This window comes from Chiroxiphia lanceolata, chromosome 7, assembly GCF_009829145.1.
Source record: "Chiroxiphia lanceolata isolate bChiLan1 chromosome 7, bChiLan1.pri, whole genome shotgun sequence".
NCBI classification, from domain to species: domain Eukaryota; kingdom Metazoa; phylum Chordata; class Aves; order Passeriformes; family Pipridae; genus Chiroxiphia; species Chiroxiphia lanceolata.
The window spans coordinates 38,222,904-38,238,683 of record NC_045643.1 but is presented as its reverse complement, the minus strand read 5'-3'; positions in this window follow the sequence as shown (position 1 = coordinate 38,238,683).

The following is a 15,780-nucleotide window of genomic DNA, read 5'->3' as shown; positions in this document are numbered from 1 at the left end:
TTCTTCACAACTGAATAGCTAAAATTGTGATTTTCCTTCATCTTCATGGTTGTGCTGATGAGCAGATATGACCTGACCTGGTTTGCAGGTCCATTTGTGGCATTGCTGATGATCCATTGATTGTGAGTTGTGGTCTGCACTGAATTTATACCTGAATTTGTGCTGCTGTGTGAACAACAGCCCTATATTATATCTTATACATTTATATATTAATGTATCCTACAGTACATTATAATTAAATTATTCTATATTTTTAAACATTTTATGTATATTAATATATTTTATAGATGTTGATTTTTGTATTTACCTATTATAATTATATATTAACATATTTTATATAAATTATAGTCTGTACCATATATGTATATATTTCTTTTCTATATTTTATAGCAAATTATAACTAAATTATTTTCTATCTTCAATATTATATATTTATATATTTATTTATATATTTATATATAATATATAAAATTTTATATATAAGAATATATAAATATATATTTATATATAAATTATATATATTTACATATTTTATGTATATATATGGTATGTTTTTACATTAAGATATGTTACATTTTTATATTTTTACTTGTTATTTTCTATTACAATGATATTATTTATATTAACTTCTCTTGGTATGGGCAAGCCCCCTAAGGCTGTGCTCCACACCAGCACCCAGGAAACACCTGGACAAGCTCCATATATTCATGTATTTCCATAGGGAGGACTCTCCTCTGGACAAGCTTCAACCACATCTGATGGATCAGTCCCACTTTGGACCCCTTTGGCAAAGTGTGGCAGGAAAATCTCGTGCTCTTTGTGTCAAAAATGAGTATTTTCACATGAAGATAGAAGCTTTCAATCTCCAGGGCCTTCAGTGCCAGAGCTGAATGAAAGGCACCACATAATTACTCCAGATTATTCCACCTGACACCTTCAATATTGAGACATCTCTCCAGTCTGGAATCACTCATCCCGATGTGTTTGTGGCACCTCAGCCTTGGGAAATTTTCCATAAAGTCATAATAACCTTCACTTTGGGCTCCTGGAATAATAGGATTTTCCAGGCCTCGTGCTGTGAAGTTTTGGTTCCACCTGAATTTTATCCTATTCCTGTGGAGAAGTTTTTTCCACGAGAGTCCAGCAAATTAACACGAAATTTGGGGCAAGGCACCCATTTCTTTGCAAAGCAAAAGGCAATGTGGAAAATGAGTATAAATGTCCTGTGTTTTCATAACTGTCAAAGTATTCTAATTTTCTTTGTTGTTTTATGGGTTGGAAAACTGAGGCAAAGAGGGCAAATGCTTTGCCTGGGGCTGCACATTCAATGGGAGGATAACAACTGACAACAGCACAGGAAGGTCAGGCCAGAGGAATAATAATGCTTTGCCAGCCTCAGGTTTTTGGGAAGAATGGGACACCAGACCCCACTCCATGTTTTTTTGTCCCTAAAGCCCTCCACGTTCAGCTCTTTGCCTTTGGAAGGTGTTCAAAGTGTAGCAAATATTTGGTGTATAGCCCTTTGACAGTAAAGGAGATTTAAAAAGCCTGAAAATGAAAACACTTGGTTGGAAAACCTTTCCAAGGTCAAGTCCAACCATCCCCCAGTGCTGCCCAGGCCACCACTGACCCGTGTCCCCAAGTGCCACATCCACAGGGCTTAAAATCCCTCCAGGAACGGGGATTCCATCCCTGCCCTGGGCAGCTGTGCCAGGGCTGGACAACCCTTTCCAGGAAGGAATTTTCCCAATATCCAACCTGAGCCTCCCCTGGCACAGCCTGAGGCCATTCCCTCTCCTCCTGTCCCTTGTTCCCTGGGAGCAGAGCCCGACCCCTCCCTGGTTCCCCCCTCCTGTCAGGGAGTTGCAGAGCCAGAAGGTCCCCCCTTGAAAAATTTGGAAAGGAACGAAGAATTTTAAAGCCTTCTCCTTTCCTGCTGGGGATGGTGGTGCTTCAGGACTTTGCAGGTGGGAAGCAGGGGGATGAATAGATACCCCCTGGACCCCCTGTACTCAGCTGGACAGAGATAAGGAGCTCAAGTGTAAAGCCAAAGCCCTTTTTCTCTGTCAAGAAGTGCTAAAATCCAACCTCCCCAGCACCTCCCAGGTTTGTTTGCTGCCCAGCTCCACTCTTTCATCTGTGGAATAATCAACTCATTAAACAAATCAAAGCAGGTTTTATGAGGCTCTCAAGGCAGACACAGGGAATGGGAGTGCAGATTTTGGTGCCTGTGAACATGAACTTCTGCTGGATCAGTTCAGGAGCTTCCAGTGTCCGTGGTTACAGAATCCCAGACTCCCAGAGGTTGGAAAAGCCCTCCCAGCCCATGGAGTCCACCCTGTGCCTGATGCCCACCTTGTCCCCCAGCCCAGAGCACTGAGCGCCACATCCAGGCGTTCCTGGGACACCTCCAGGGCTGGGGACTCCAAACCTCCCTGGTTATGCTCAGGTCCAACCAACTCACGTGTTTTTCCTCTGTTTTTCAGGATGGATCTCCTTGGTTGCCTGCCCTGGTAACAAGAGCCCTCCTTGCTGGGCTGAGAGCCCCAGGAAACCCAAAAAGCCCCCGGTGTCCACAGTGAAGGTGAATATGTTTTATTGCTCTGTGAGGTTTATTCTGAGTTTGAAATACAACAGAGGTTCATGAGTTGAGAGGAGGACAAAGAGAGATCCTTCAGGAAACACCTTCATGGGCAAAACAGACTCAGCTAGGGGGTATTAATTGAATTTATTACCAGCAAAACCAGAGCGGGATAACGAGAAGTAAACTGAGGCTTAAAGTAAAGCTTGAATAAAATAAGGAATAAATTAAAGCTTAAAATCCTTAAAAAATCCTTAAAAAAACTTATAATCCTTAAAACCCCCACCCAAGCTCTACCTCCTCCCCTCCAGTGGTGCAGGGAGATGGGAATGGGGTTTATGGTCAGTTCATCCCATATAGTTCCTGCTGCTGCTCAGGAATCCTTCCCCTGCTCCAGGGTGGGATGTTTCCCATGGGAGACAGTTCTCCATGAATTCCAACAGGATTCCATCCCATGGGCAACAGTTCTCCAGGAACTGCTGCCACGTGGGTCACCTTTCCACGGGGTCCATCCTTCAGGCACAGTTCCAACGGGGGTCCCACACAGGGACTCAAGTCTTGGAATTCCCAAATCCCAGGGAAGAATCCCGGGAGTATGGATGGCAGAGCATCCTGCTGGTGCACGAAACCATGGCAACGCTCTTCTGAGCATTTCCAGGCTGTTTAATTTGGCCTAAACGCTTTCCAGGCATTTTTTTTTTCTCTCCCCTTCAGCTATTTTTATACTTTTATTTTTATGTGGATTTTAATAGACTGGGCCGAGATCTTTGTCCCTCCCTGCAACTGCCCCTTCAAGCAGCTTTATGAGGTAGTTTTAGACTTTTCTCACTAAAAAAATCCTTGGGTAGAAAACAGCTTGGCTCGCCAGAGCATCAGACCACTTGCATGGCACTTTTTTTTTAACCTTTCAATCGGGCTAAAAAAGCTCAGAGTAAGACACAGACCCTCGTGCCAACAGAGGAGGGGTTGATGCTTCAGTTTTGTGGGAGCCTCCAGGTTTCCCCCCCCCTTTCTCCCAGCTGAGATCCCGGAGTCAACTAATTATTGCTATTAAAGGAAGAGCAAGAAAGCTCAGCCGGTGAATGCGGGAGATGCTTTTTGACTTCTGCACCGACACTTTTTTTTTGCGAGATTACCCTCAAGAACAAGAGAGCCCACTTAATTTCCAATGTAATGACTTCCCCCCATCCCTAATTCCACCGTTTCCGAGTGCATTAAGCTGCCTGATCTCCAGATTGCTGGGAAGATGTCGTCAGGTACCCGGGCTCAATGTCAGACATAAAAGCTTAATAAGTGACATGCTTTACATTTTTTTGGTGCAATCGAACAGAAAAGCTTCCACTCAGTTCAAATTACCAGAGGTAATTTCAACACAGCTGTCAAGTCTTTTTTTTTTTTGTCTTTTTTTTTTGCCTAGAAATGGAAGTTTTTCCTGATGTGCTTTTACCGAGGTGGAGGGGAGTCATTTCGGATGTAATTTCTTTGTGTGCAGGTATCGCCTGGGAGAGGTGAAGCTCGACAGTTGTGCTGAGAAGGTGTTTCCGTGCTCCTCTGCTGCTGGAGATGGTCCTCCCAGTTCAGACTGGGGGAGATTTAGCACTCATGTGAGGTCTGAGCACGCTGAGGCCACGTGGGGAATGTTGAAACCAATAAAAGCTGGAAAAATCCATTTTTTTTCCTACAGAGGTGTGACAGCAAAGAGCTGAAATCCCTGAAATGGTCCCTTTTAATGCTGTCTTTTAAGGGGTTTTCAGCTGGAATCCCCCTCCCCTGCTCGGGTTTTGGAGGAAGGGCCGAACCCCTTTGAATCTAGAGAGGAAAAATCAACATTTCAGCGCTTTCGGCTCTTCATTATTATGGATTGCGGAGTCAGGCACGGGAGAAAGTTATTGGTGCCGGGTTTAGGATAACAGGAAAGCATCATTTGCATGTGAACAGGCCGTGGTGATGCTCATCCAGCCCTGACAAAACAGGCGCTTAACTCCAAGCACTTTGCTAAAGTACTTTGCTGGACCCGGGTCTTATCAGCATTGACCTTTAAACAGGCGATGAGCCAATTTTTGGGAGCCATTCAGCGCCTTTGTGCCCTTCCAAAAGGCCTGTCTGTGGCTTTTTGGGGAGGCTGATGTTCTTTGAAAGTCCAGGGTTGCACTTTTGGGGGTCCTGCTGATCCTCAAATTCCACTTCAAACACGAGCTAAGTCGCCTCAGCACCGTCTCCAAATATTTGTCTCAGGCTTTGAAGGGTGGGTTGGGGGTAAACTTGCTTTTTTGGAGTAGTTTTGGCTCGGGGGAACCTGTGCGTTCAAGGTGTGATCCCACATCCCTCCACCCATCTTTAACTCCTTCCAAAGCACCGATGCTCACATTCGATTCCCCTTCTTTTATTTTGCTTTTGTTTTTTTTCCTGGCCATGTGGTTTTCCCAGTTTGTCAGGGAACTCAGCAATCCCTGTAATCACATCTTTCACCGGATCATCTCTCATTTTCCCAGCCCTGTTCCTTCCCCTTACAACAGGACTGGCAGCACTGGGAATTGTCCTTTCTCCCCCCCGGGGCTGCTCCTCTGCTCAGGCCCAGTTTTCACCCACAATTTCCAAATCTTTGACCTGAACCAGGGTCTGAAAGAGGGACTCTCATCTCCCCCTTCTCCAAAAGCTTCTGCAGATGCAGAATCCTGTATTTAAATGGTGGTTTTTTTCTCTTCCAGGGCTGCCTTAACCATGTGCTCCAGCCCTGCCTCAGACACGTCGTGGTCTTGCAGCTCAGGGACCTTTTTACTGCCTGGCTGAGCCCATCTCCAACAGCCAGGATGAAATCACTCTGCTTTTTATTCCAGCATTACAAGCCCATAACCTGTTCTTAGGGCAAAGGGAGTATTTTCCTCTAAATAGCTGTAAACATGAGCAGAGTGCACTTTAAAAGCAGGAGAAAAAAGTGAAAAAGCACAATTACTTGAAGGAAAGGTCCTGCCCCAAAGCTGCACCTTGGTCCCTTTATGAGGCCTCTGAAGAGAAAGGTTAAAGCAGAAAAACCCTTCCAAGTGCAACGTTTATGTGCAGCTGGTGGCAAGAAAGTAAAAGCCTGCATATGAACTGGCCTCTAGTTTGGAGATGGAGGAAAAGGGGAAAAAAAGGAATCACAGCAAAGAGTGTTGTCCTGCATGGATTTGTCCAAGGAGCAGAGGAGTGTCCAAGGGTGTCCTTGAGTTCTGCCATCCCAGGGCTCTGATGTGAAGGAGCCTACATGGCTTCACAAATTGCTTTTCCTTGGTTTTCTTCCCCCAAAAAAGGGACTCCACAAGACAAGCAGAGGGATGTTTGAAAAGGTTTTGTTAAATCCAGCATGTGCAGGAGACAGAAGAATTGTGTGGAAGCCTCTGCTGTTGGGGATCCCTCAGCAGGTCCCATCAGGGGTCCAGATTCTCCCCATTCTACCCAGTCAGACTCTGTTTTTCCCTTCTGGAGTTATCCTATACAAAAAAAAAGACCTCAAATAATGTTCATTGAATTAATGATAGAAACATCTCAGGGGATTTTCAAAGGATTTTTTCCCATTTAAATTAACTAAACCCTGCCCTTGATGCCAGTGAAACCCACTGTCCTCCAACATCAGTCCTGGGGACACATCAGCCAGAACCAGCCCAGAACTTCCCCTCTTGGGTTTTTTTAAGACCTTTTTGCTTTATTTTCTTCAACTGTCTTGCACTTGAAAGCAACCTCTGGCCTTCAGCTGGTTGCTCAAGGATCCCTCTCGCTGTTCCAGCTCCTAAAGGATGTTGGCAGAGGTGCCATGACATTATTTGGGCCTGCAGGGACCCAAACCTCGAGGCTGGATGGCCTTGACAGCATAATCCTGAAATCTGAGCTCCTAATTAAGGCTTTCTTCCACTTTCTGGGTAATGAGGAGGAATTTGTCTGGCAAAAGGTGGTGTCTGTCACCGTGGAATGGCTGGAATTCAATGCAAGAAGTGTCACAGGTGAGAGTTTTCTTTTTTTCCCCCCAAAAAAATTATTATGGGAGAAGATTAGAAAGATGGAAATAGCATATATTTAAAATTTTGATGAAAGTAAGCATTCAAATAAGCAAAAAGAGGGAAGGGAAAGCACGGGAAGGAAAATATCTCCAAGAGAGTTGTTCTTATTCCCCATATTTAATGGATTCTCACCAGTAAGGGGGTGGAAAAGCTGCTTGGAAAGGTGTGAGAGGGGCCAAAAACAGGGAGGAAAAAGCATTACAAGGATTTCAGCTTTGATCTCCCAAAAACCCCTCTGAACTGAAGGCAGTAACAAGGAACCAGGTCCCCGTGTCTCCGTGACAGGAGGATATTGCTCGTTGTTAATATTTTATAACTCATTTCGAGGCAACTAAACTTCTTTCTCTCCCAGCAGGAAAGCTCAAATATCTTTAATTTCGACACTTTGCAGGGGGAGGCCCTTAAGAAACAATTTAAGATCTGAATTATGGTTGTTTTTTTTTTCCTTTTTCACGTCAAGTGGGGAGCAGGAGTTCAGGGTGCAGCAGCAGAGCATCCTCCCCTGCACACACCTGCCTAGAGATGGCAAATCAAGCTGCTTATTAAGCTTATTTCTGAGCTTCTAAATATAGAATCAGATGCATCCACACTGTCAGATGGATAATGCCTGGGATTTTTACGATTTGACACAAAAATGACATAGCTGAGGATTCAAAACTTCCAGTTTTGTTCTGCTCCCTGCTTTAAATGTTTCTTTTTTTTCCCCCCTTTTTCCTCTTGCAGTGGAGAAAATCCCAGCAGACAATGGATTGAATCAACACTGTTGAAACCAAAAGAGCCTGCACAGGGTAATTCTGCTCTTATTTTTTTTTGGAAAACAGTTGGTTTTGGGAAGGAGAAATTCCCAAACACCCCATGCCAGCGTAAATGGAAGAGGTTAAAAAAAAATAAATAGAGATTTTCAATATATCTAAGATCAAAACTGGCAAAAAGAAGATAAAAAGGTGATATGAGTGAAACATAATGGAGAGAAAAAGTTTTGAGAGGATGGAAAATTTCTCTGTTGGGATACAGATTAAATAACGAGTTATTTAAAGGATGAATTAGGGGAATTAAGAGAAAGGCAGCTCTTGCAAATTTAGCAGAGATTTAGGGCATGTAGGAAGTGGACTTGGAAAAAAAAAAACCATTTTCAATGTCATGTTGTTGGATCTTAAATGAGAGGTTCAGAAACTGGAGGCATTGGAGATGCAGCTTTGCTTAAAAAAAAAAAAAAGTGTTGAGAATTCCAAACATAGCAAAAAGAAAAACAAAAATGTGTTTGGAGGAGTCCTGGGAAACTAAAGGGAAGAAGGGATGGGAAAAGTGCAAGTAGGAGAACAGCTGGGAGCTGAGGATCATTCTAAGGAGATTAAGGGTGATTAGACAAGGGAGCAGAAATCTCATTTATGGGGCCCTGACCCCTGAACTGAGGGTGGTGGAGGTTAAAGCAGGAGATAATTGGCTTTGAGGACTTGGCTGGGTGAGGTGTGAGGGGGATTCCTCCACCTCCATCGGCTTCCCCAGGAGCTGGGCTGAGCTACAGATCCTTCCAAAGCAAAGGAAACTCTCCCAGCCCCACTCAGGGCCGGGCAGGTCATTGTGGGGGTGTCGGGGGAGGAGAGGAGGAGAAAAAGGACTTGGAAGTCTGGGCTCCAGAACATCCCTGGATTTGGACTTGGAAACCGGTGGGGTGGGAAATTAAAGTGTCCCGGGGTGGAGATGCACTGGGAGTGTTGGAATATTTTCTGATATCATTTTCCATCAGGATGAGATGCAGAACCACCTAATTTCCTTAGATTTTTTGTTAATTTTTTCTTTTTTTTCTTTTTTTTATTTTCCCCTCTCCTTTTTTCCCCCCTTTCTTCTCATTTCTTCCCCTTATTTCCCCTTTTTCCCTTTTTTCTTTTTCTCTTCCCTCTTTTTCCCCCTTTTCCCTCCTTTTTCCCTCCTTTTTCCCCCCTTTCCCCCCTTTCTCCCCTATTTCTCCCCTTTTCCCCTTTTTCTCCTTTTTTTTTCTTTTTTTTCCTTTTCCCCTCTTTGTTCCCTTCCCCTCCCTTTCTCCCCTTTCTTTCCTTTTCCCCTTTTTTCCTTCTTCTTTTCCCTTCTTTTTCCCATTTTCCTTTCCCCCCCTTCCCCCTTTTTTCTTTTTTCTTTTCTTTTTTCCCCTTTTTCTCCTTTCTTTTTTCCCCCTTTTCTCCTTTCTTTTTTCCTTTGATTTCTATTTCCCTTCTTTCCCTTTTTTTCCCCTTTTCCCCCTTTTTCTTCTTCCTTTTTCCCTTTTCCCCTTTTCTCCATTTTTCCCTTTTTCCTCATCCTCTTTTTTCTTTTTCCCTTTTTCCCCTTTTTTCCCCTCTTTCCTTCCCCCCCCCTTTTTTTTCCTTTTAAATCTCTGTATTTTATTATCCCATGAAACATGACTACACTTCATGAGATGATCCACTGAGTTACACTGACTCATGTTGAATTAATTACTAATAAAATACCCCAAAGGCTTTGATGAACCAATTAGATTTTCAGCAGGGACTTCCCATTTCCTGCCACAGGCTTGGAGCAGGTAGGACAGGGAGGAAAACACAGGGGCAGGATGGAAGTTGGAACAGGGAATAAATAAATAGCCCAGATCCAGCAGATCCACCCAACTTCATGTCGTTGGTGAATGACTGAGGGTGCAGAACATGTCATGGGTAACCAGAAACACTCAGATTCCTTGTGGGAATCTGATTTTACAAGGAGTTACTGGGATTTTAAATGTCAGAGCTACTGGGGAAGTTCAGCAGTTTTATCCCTGTATAACTTGGGAATAAACACACTTGTGAGGTGGAGGGGAGGGATTAGCTCCTGTATCTCAGAGAGCTGGAGAACAATTTCTGGCACGTCACATCCTCCAGGAGACTAAAAGAAATCTTTTTACCCACACTGCAAACATTCTAAATGTGCTTTGAAATATCATGGCTTCAAAAAATGTGATTTTTGAGCAAAAACCCCCCAGCATCAGGACACTTCACGGTGTTGAACATCCCTCGCTCCATAACCAACAGCAACAGTCACTGAGCTCGATTTCTGTGGAAAAGCAAGGAATAGGAGCTATAAAACAGCCAGAATTGGGTTGGAAAGCTGAGAACAGGTGGGAAAGATTAGATTTGAGCTAGGATCTGATGTGTGCACAGGTGATGTTCCCCAGGCAGGGACCAGCTGGAGGTCGGGGTGGGATCAGGCAAGTGCAGAAGGGGCTCAGAGCTCAGCAGGAGCTTCAAAGGGAATCTGGTGTGATGGGTCGTAAATCCCGTGTTTAATAATTAAGGAGAACGTTCTGTAAGCTGTAAAGTGATGCCAGGATCAACCTAATTGCCTCTTGGAGAGCAGGAACCCGGAGGGGGGAGCTTGGTGAGCGGGACACGTGGATTACAAGGGGCTGGCAAAGGGAAAGCAAACCAGCAAATTCGGGGAAAAATCTTCCAGCACTCAAGGGCCTTTTGATTGATTTAACATGCAAAATACAAGGGAATTGGGAAGGAATTCCTGGCTGTGAGGGTGGGGAGGCCCTGGCCCAGGTTGGGCAGAGAAGCTGTGGCTGCCCCTGGATCCCTGGAAGTGTCCAAGGCCAGGTTGGATGGGGCTTGGAGCAACCTGGGCTGGTGGAAGGTGTCCCTGCCCAGGGCAGGGGGTGGGATAAGATGAGCTTTAAGTTCCCTTCCAACCCAAACCAGTCTGTGTTTCTATGAAGCCATGAAAATAAGGCTCAATTCCTGATTCAGCAACAGCACTTTTCCTCTCGTGCCCACGCCACTCTTCTTGTAGGAATCACACTTTTCCACCCAAAACTTACAGCTGATTTCTGTTCATTGAGATAAACTGGGGTTTCCCTACTCCCCATAGCAGTGCCTGCTCTTCCATTCCAAGCTTTCTCCAAATCCTGACCTCGTTCTCTGGCCAGCAGGACTTGCAGGCAGCTGCCCACCAAGCCCAAGCTCTGAGCAGCACAAATGCAGTTGCTGAGCAACCAGACCACGTCCCTGAGGCAGGATTTGGGCACAAAAACTGCGATTTGTGTGAAACTCAGGTGGCTTTGGAAAGGCAAATCATCCTCTGCCCTGCACAGCCACAGAGTTTGGCAGGAGGGGGTGGCACAGGGGAGTTCAACATAAGGCTCCCTTCCCAGTTCCCTCTGGGATGATACCCCTTGAACGAGGATTGAGTTCCTGGGGGTCCAACCCAGGGCTTGACCGTGATCTTCACAATTTCTTATGGGATGATACCCCTTGAATGAGGATCAGCTCCAAATTAGGTCCCTGGGAGCCCATCACAGGGCTTGACCAGGCTCTTCCCAGTTCCTTATGGGATGATAACCCTTGAATAAGGATTGGGTCCTAATTAGGTCCCTGGGAGTCCATCCCAGGGTTGACCAGTTTTTCCCAGTTTCCTCTGGGATGAAACCCCTTGAATGGGGATTAGGTCCTAATTAGGTCCCTAATTAGGGACTCTAACCTGGGGTTTGAACAAGCTCTTCCCAGTTCCCTCTGGGATGATATCCCTTGAATGAGGATTAGGTCTCTGGAAGTCCAGCCCAAGGCTTGACCATGTTCTTCCTGGTTCTTTATGGGATGATACCCCTTGAATGGGGATTAGGTCCCTGGGAATCAAACACAGGTCTTAACCAAGTTCTTCCCAGTTTCTTATGGGATGATACCCCTTGATTGAGGATTAGGCCCCTGGGAGTCCAACCCAGGGCTGACCATGCTCCTCCCAGTTCCCTTTGGGATGGAACCCCTTGAATGGGGATTAGGTCCTAATTAGGTCCCTGGCACTCTAATCTGGGGCTTGACCAAGCTCTTCCTGGTTCCCTCTGGGATAATATCTCTGGAATGAAGACTAGGTCCCAGTCAGGTCTCTGGGAGTCCATCCCAGGGCTTGACCATGCTTTTCCCAGTTTTGTATGGGATGACACACCTGAAATGGGGATTAGATCCCAATTAGGTCCCTGGGAGTCTAAACCAGGACTCGACCACGTTCTTCCCAGTTCCTTATGGGATGAAACCCTTGAATGGGGATTAGATCCTAATTTCCTATTCTCAAGAAGAAGCAGTGATGTCACCCATGCAGCCCTGGCACTCTGGATGCCCTCACTCCAGCTGAGCCTTAAATTACTGAAGGGATAAACTTTATGGGAAGGGATGTGCCAACTCTGAAACAGCTTTTGGGGCCACGAGCCAGAGCAAATCCAAAGGTTTTGGCTGCTGGGAGAGTGACTTGCCGTGAGGGGGCTGCTCCTGTGAACATGAGACAATGAGCAGAGCAGTTCCCCTCTGGTGACAAGTTACATGATGTGATAAGAGGAAAGATTAGACGAGCCACTGCACAAAAAAATATCCCTTGTGTTCCAGGAATATGAACTCTGTGGATATTTGGGAGTTCTGTTTGCATGGGCACTGGGTTTGGGGCTAAAGATTGGGGGATGTGGGGCAGGGTCTTGTTTTAGGTGAAGTTTCTCCTGGGCCTGCAGGAGTGGCTCTACCCTGTGGCAGTGGTTTGGAGTGTTTTTAGCATTTCTTTTATAATTTATGAGCAGGATACATGGAGCTCCAGGGGCAGGAATTACCTGGAGAGCAGAGAGGAAGGGAAAAAGCCCTGAAGTTGTAACTCCTCTCAATGGGATTGAAAGCAGGAATGTTTGTTTTGCCAGCAGAGCTGCAGCCATTTGTCATCTACAGGTGGAAGATTTGGGAAGAAAGAAACTCCTAATTCTCCTGTAGTTCTCAGGTGGCTAAAACCTGCCTTTTCCAGGAAGTTAAAATTTTGAAGTTGCTCATCCTTTGCAAACCCCCCCTGGGAACTCCCTGCCCTTCCCAGCTGTTCTTCCTGTCAGCTAAAGTGGCACAGGAACCCACAGTGATCCTTCTCTTAATTCTCTTGATAAAAATATCACAGATTAGTTAGCATGATAATAATTTCAAGAGGAGGAAGCCAGTGCTGTGCCAGGGGAGGGGGATGGAGCCGGGCACAAACCTCTGTGCAGTAAAACCTGCTCGGGGAGCTCGGAATGAAACTACAGCTTTGGGTTTTTTCCAATCACTCTGCTGAGAGGGTCCCAGCTCTGTGGAAAAAGTTTCAATATTAATTGGGATGCAGGTGTCTTCCTCCTCTCTGTTCCCAGGCCTCCCTCCTGAGGCTCCTTGGCTGTTCCCGTGCTTTCCTCCTCCGGCTCACGGGATGTTCCATCCAGAGCGGTTCAGCTGTGCAGTGTCAGCTGGGAGGGCTGCAGGGGATGGGCCTGGGAATAAAGGAAAACTCCAGAATTAGGGAAAGGGAAGACCTTGTTCCAAAGTCCTGTTTGGATCTTGACCCTCCCTGCAGAGGGGCGAGCACTTGGAGATGCTCTCGGTGTCCACAGGGAGAAGCGTGTCGTTGATCCTCTCTATTAGTTAATTATAGTTTCACTAGTCAGAGAGAGAGAGACTAATTACACACTAATAATTGCGTAATTCTTCTCTTTCTGACCCCAGAGGACTAATCCCAGAAATATATTTTAGGAGCTGGGAGCAACAGGAGTAGCAGGGAATGTGCTGCCCACTGTAACCTCAGTGCTGGGCGTGTTTGCTCCCAGCAGGTAAAGGTGTTTTTTACACCCTTTCCATCAAAGCAGAGGATCCTTCCCAATCCCCCTGCAAGGGTCCCATGCCCTCAATAAAATATATAAGGATTTTTTAAGACTAACCTGTCCTAAGGGGACTTTTTTTAGGACTACTCTGCCCTGGGAGTGTGGGGTGGGAGCAGGTGTTGTTTTTTGTAATGCTGAATTAAAATAAAATATTAATCCCACACTGATATGGGGATTAGAGGTGGGTATTTCTGCCAAAAAAGGAGTGGCACCTACACTCAGGATCAGTGTATCCACCCTCAAATGGTTTGCAGAGCTCTAAGTGTGGCTTAGCTCACAATGCACCTGGGGAGCAGCATTTCCCTTCATATCCACGGATAAGAAACGCTTCACATCTCCCTTTTTCCTGCAAGGGAGGGAAATGCTTTCCTTAGCTTAAAAGAAATATCATTAAAGCTTTTAAAACTCCTTTTGTTCCCTGCTTGCTTTGACAATGTTAATTTTTTTTCATTTTCCCCCCCTCCTGAAATTCTAATTATCTGCAAAACACTTTGTGCAGGAGTTGCTTCAGTTTTGGGAAAGCTGCAGAAACTCAGCTCCAGGCTGATATTTGAGCATGTTCGAGTCCCACACGGAGCCAGAGCGGACCAGGGAGAGATGGATTCCAGATGTTTGCAGCTGTCACGTGGTAGCAGTTGATTTTGTAAGTAATAGAGTTCCCTGAGTATCTGATTTTGGCAGCAATCCCCACTTTTGTGTGAAGAGAAACGGTGCAGGAAGTTAGAAAGTACAGGACAAAGGAGTATTTTTAGCAAACTCAGTTGTGAGACTGCAGGGAGAGGCGGGATGGGAGGAGAGGGATGGGGACACACTGAGGGCACTCGAGCAGGTTCCTGCTGCTCAGGGCACAAAATCAGCCCTCCCTTCCTTCCCAGCCTCTGCCAGCAGCATCTCACCACGAGCTGTTCCCAGAGCAGCTCTTGGATAAGTTGCTCTCCTTGAGTTTGCCTCCCCCTTTCCTGGCCCTGCCTGTGGGTGCCCCAGGACCAGCAGGGCTGGACATTCCCAGTTGGAACCCAACAGCTTCCTCACAACACATTTGTTGCTTGTCCTGTCACTGAAGTGACATCTTCTCACAACTGGGCTTGTTCAGTGCAGGTCCTTAAACCCCAAAATGGTTTGGGTTTGAAAGGACCTTAAAGCTCATCCAGTTCCAACTCCAACACCTTCCACCAGCCCAAGTTGCTCCAAGCCCCGTCCAACCTGGCCTTGGACACTTCCAGGGATCCAGGGGCAGCCACAGCTTCTCTGCCCAAGCTGGACCAGGGCCTCCCCACCCTGCCAGGGAAGAATTCCCTCCCAGTATCCCATCTAAATGGACTCTCTTTTACTTTAGGTCCCTTTCCAGAGATGAAACCCAGCTCATCAGCAGGGCCTGGCTGGGATGTGCTGTCACTTTATTCCTCAGTGAGCAGCTCTTCCCAAATCAACACTGTTTCCTTTCACTGTTTTAGTCTTGTGGTTGAGCCCAGACTCAGATCCAGTCCTGGTAAGCTGCTGTCCACACATAAATTTTTCTTGTTATTATTAAAGATTCATTTTTCTATGTTACACAGACTCTGCCTCGGCACAGGATCATTCAGGAATAAGCTGGGGGGGAAACAGGGAGAGAGCTGGGGGTGTTCACCTGGAGGAGAGAAGGCTCCAGGGAGAGCTGAGAGCCCCTTCCAGGGCCTAAAGGGGCTCCAGGAGAACTGGAGAGGGACTGGAGACAAGGGATGGAGGGACAGGACACAGGGAATGCCAGAGGGCAGAGTTAGGCTGGATACTGGGAAGGAATTCCTGCCTGTAAGAATTAACTCTGGTGGCTGCTGGGTATGAGGAGTAGCAGCTTTTTTGGAGACAGGTCTGTGCACAGAGGGGTGATTTTATATCATTTCTTCAAAGAAGGAGCTGCTCAGCCACACCCTTCTCTGCTGAAAAATCCCCAAACCTCTGGGAAAGGGCACATTCCGGTGGGGAACGCAGCCCCTGAGCACCCTGCCATCCATCCCACCTGCTGCACCATGTGAGAAATACAAACCACAGCCAGAGTTTTGGGAATTGCAGCTGATTTACGTCCTCCACGTGTATTTTTCCAACGGCCACGTGGGAACGGTGTTGTGGTGGGAAAGAGCCAGGGCTGCAGGTGGATGAGAGGAGCTGCCAGAGCAGAGCCAACACTGCCTGTCCCGCGTTGTGTTGCTGAGCAGGAAGTGGTGGAAGTGTCTTCCTGGATGATGGGATGCAGCAGTTCTGGATCTTCTGGGAGCGGTAGCGATGGGGATCTGTCCCTCTGAGTGACAGGGTGCTCCTCAGGCACTGCTTCCCCAGCTCAGTGTCACCCTGCTGGCACAGCTGCTCACCCAGCACCCTGGGGGGTGGTGGCACCTCGTGCTGTGGTGGCACCTTGTGTCATGGTGGCACCTTGTGTCATGGTGGCACCTCGTGTCGTGGTGGCATCTCGTGTCGTGATAGCACCTCACATGGTGATGGCACCTTCTGTTGAGGTGACACCTTTCATCCCGGCAGCACCTCGAGGGGTGGTG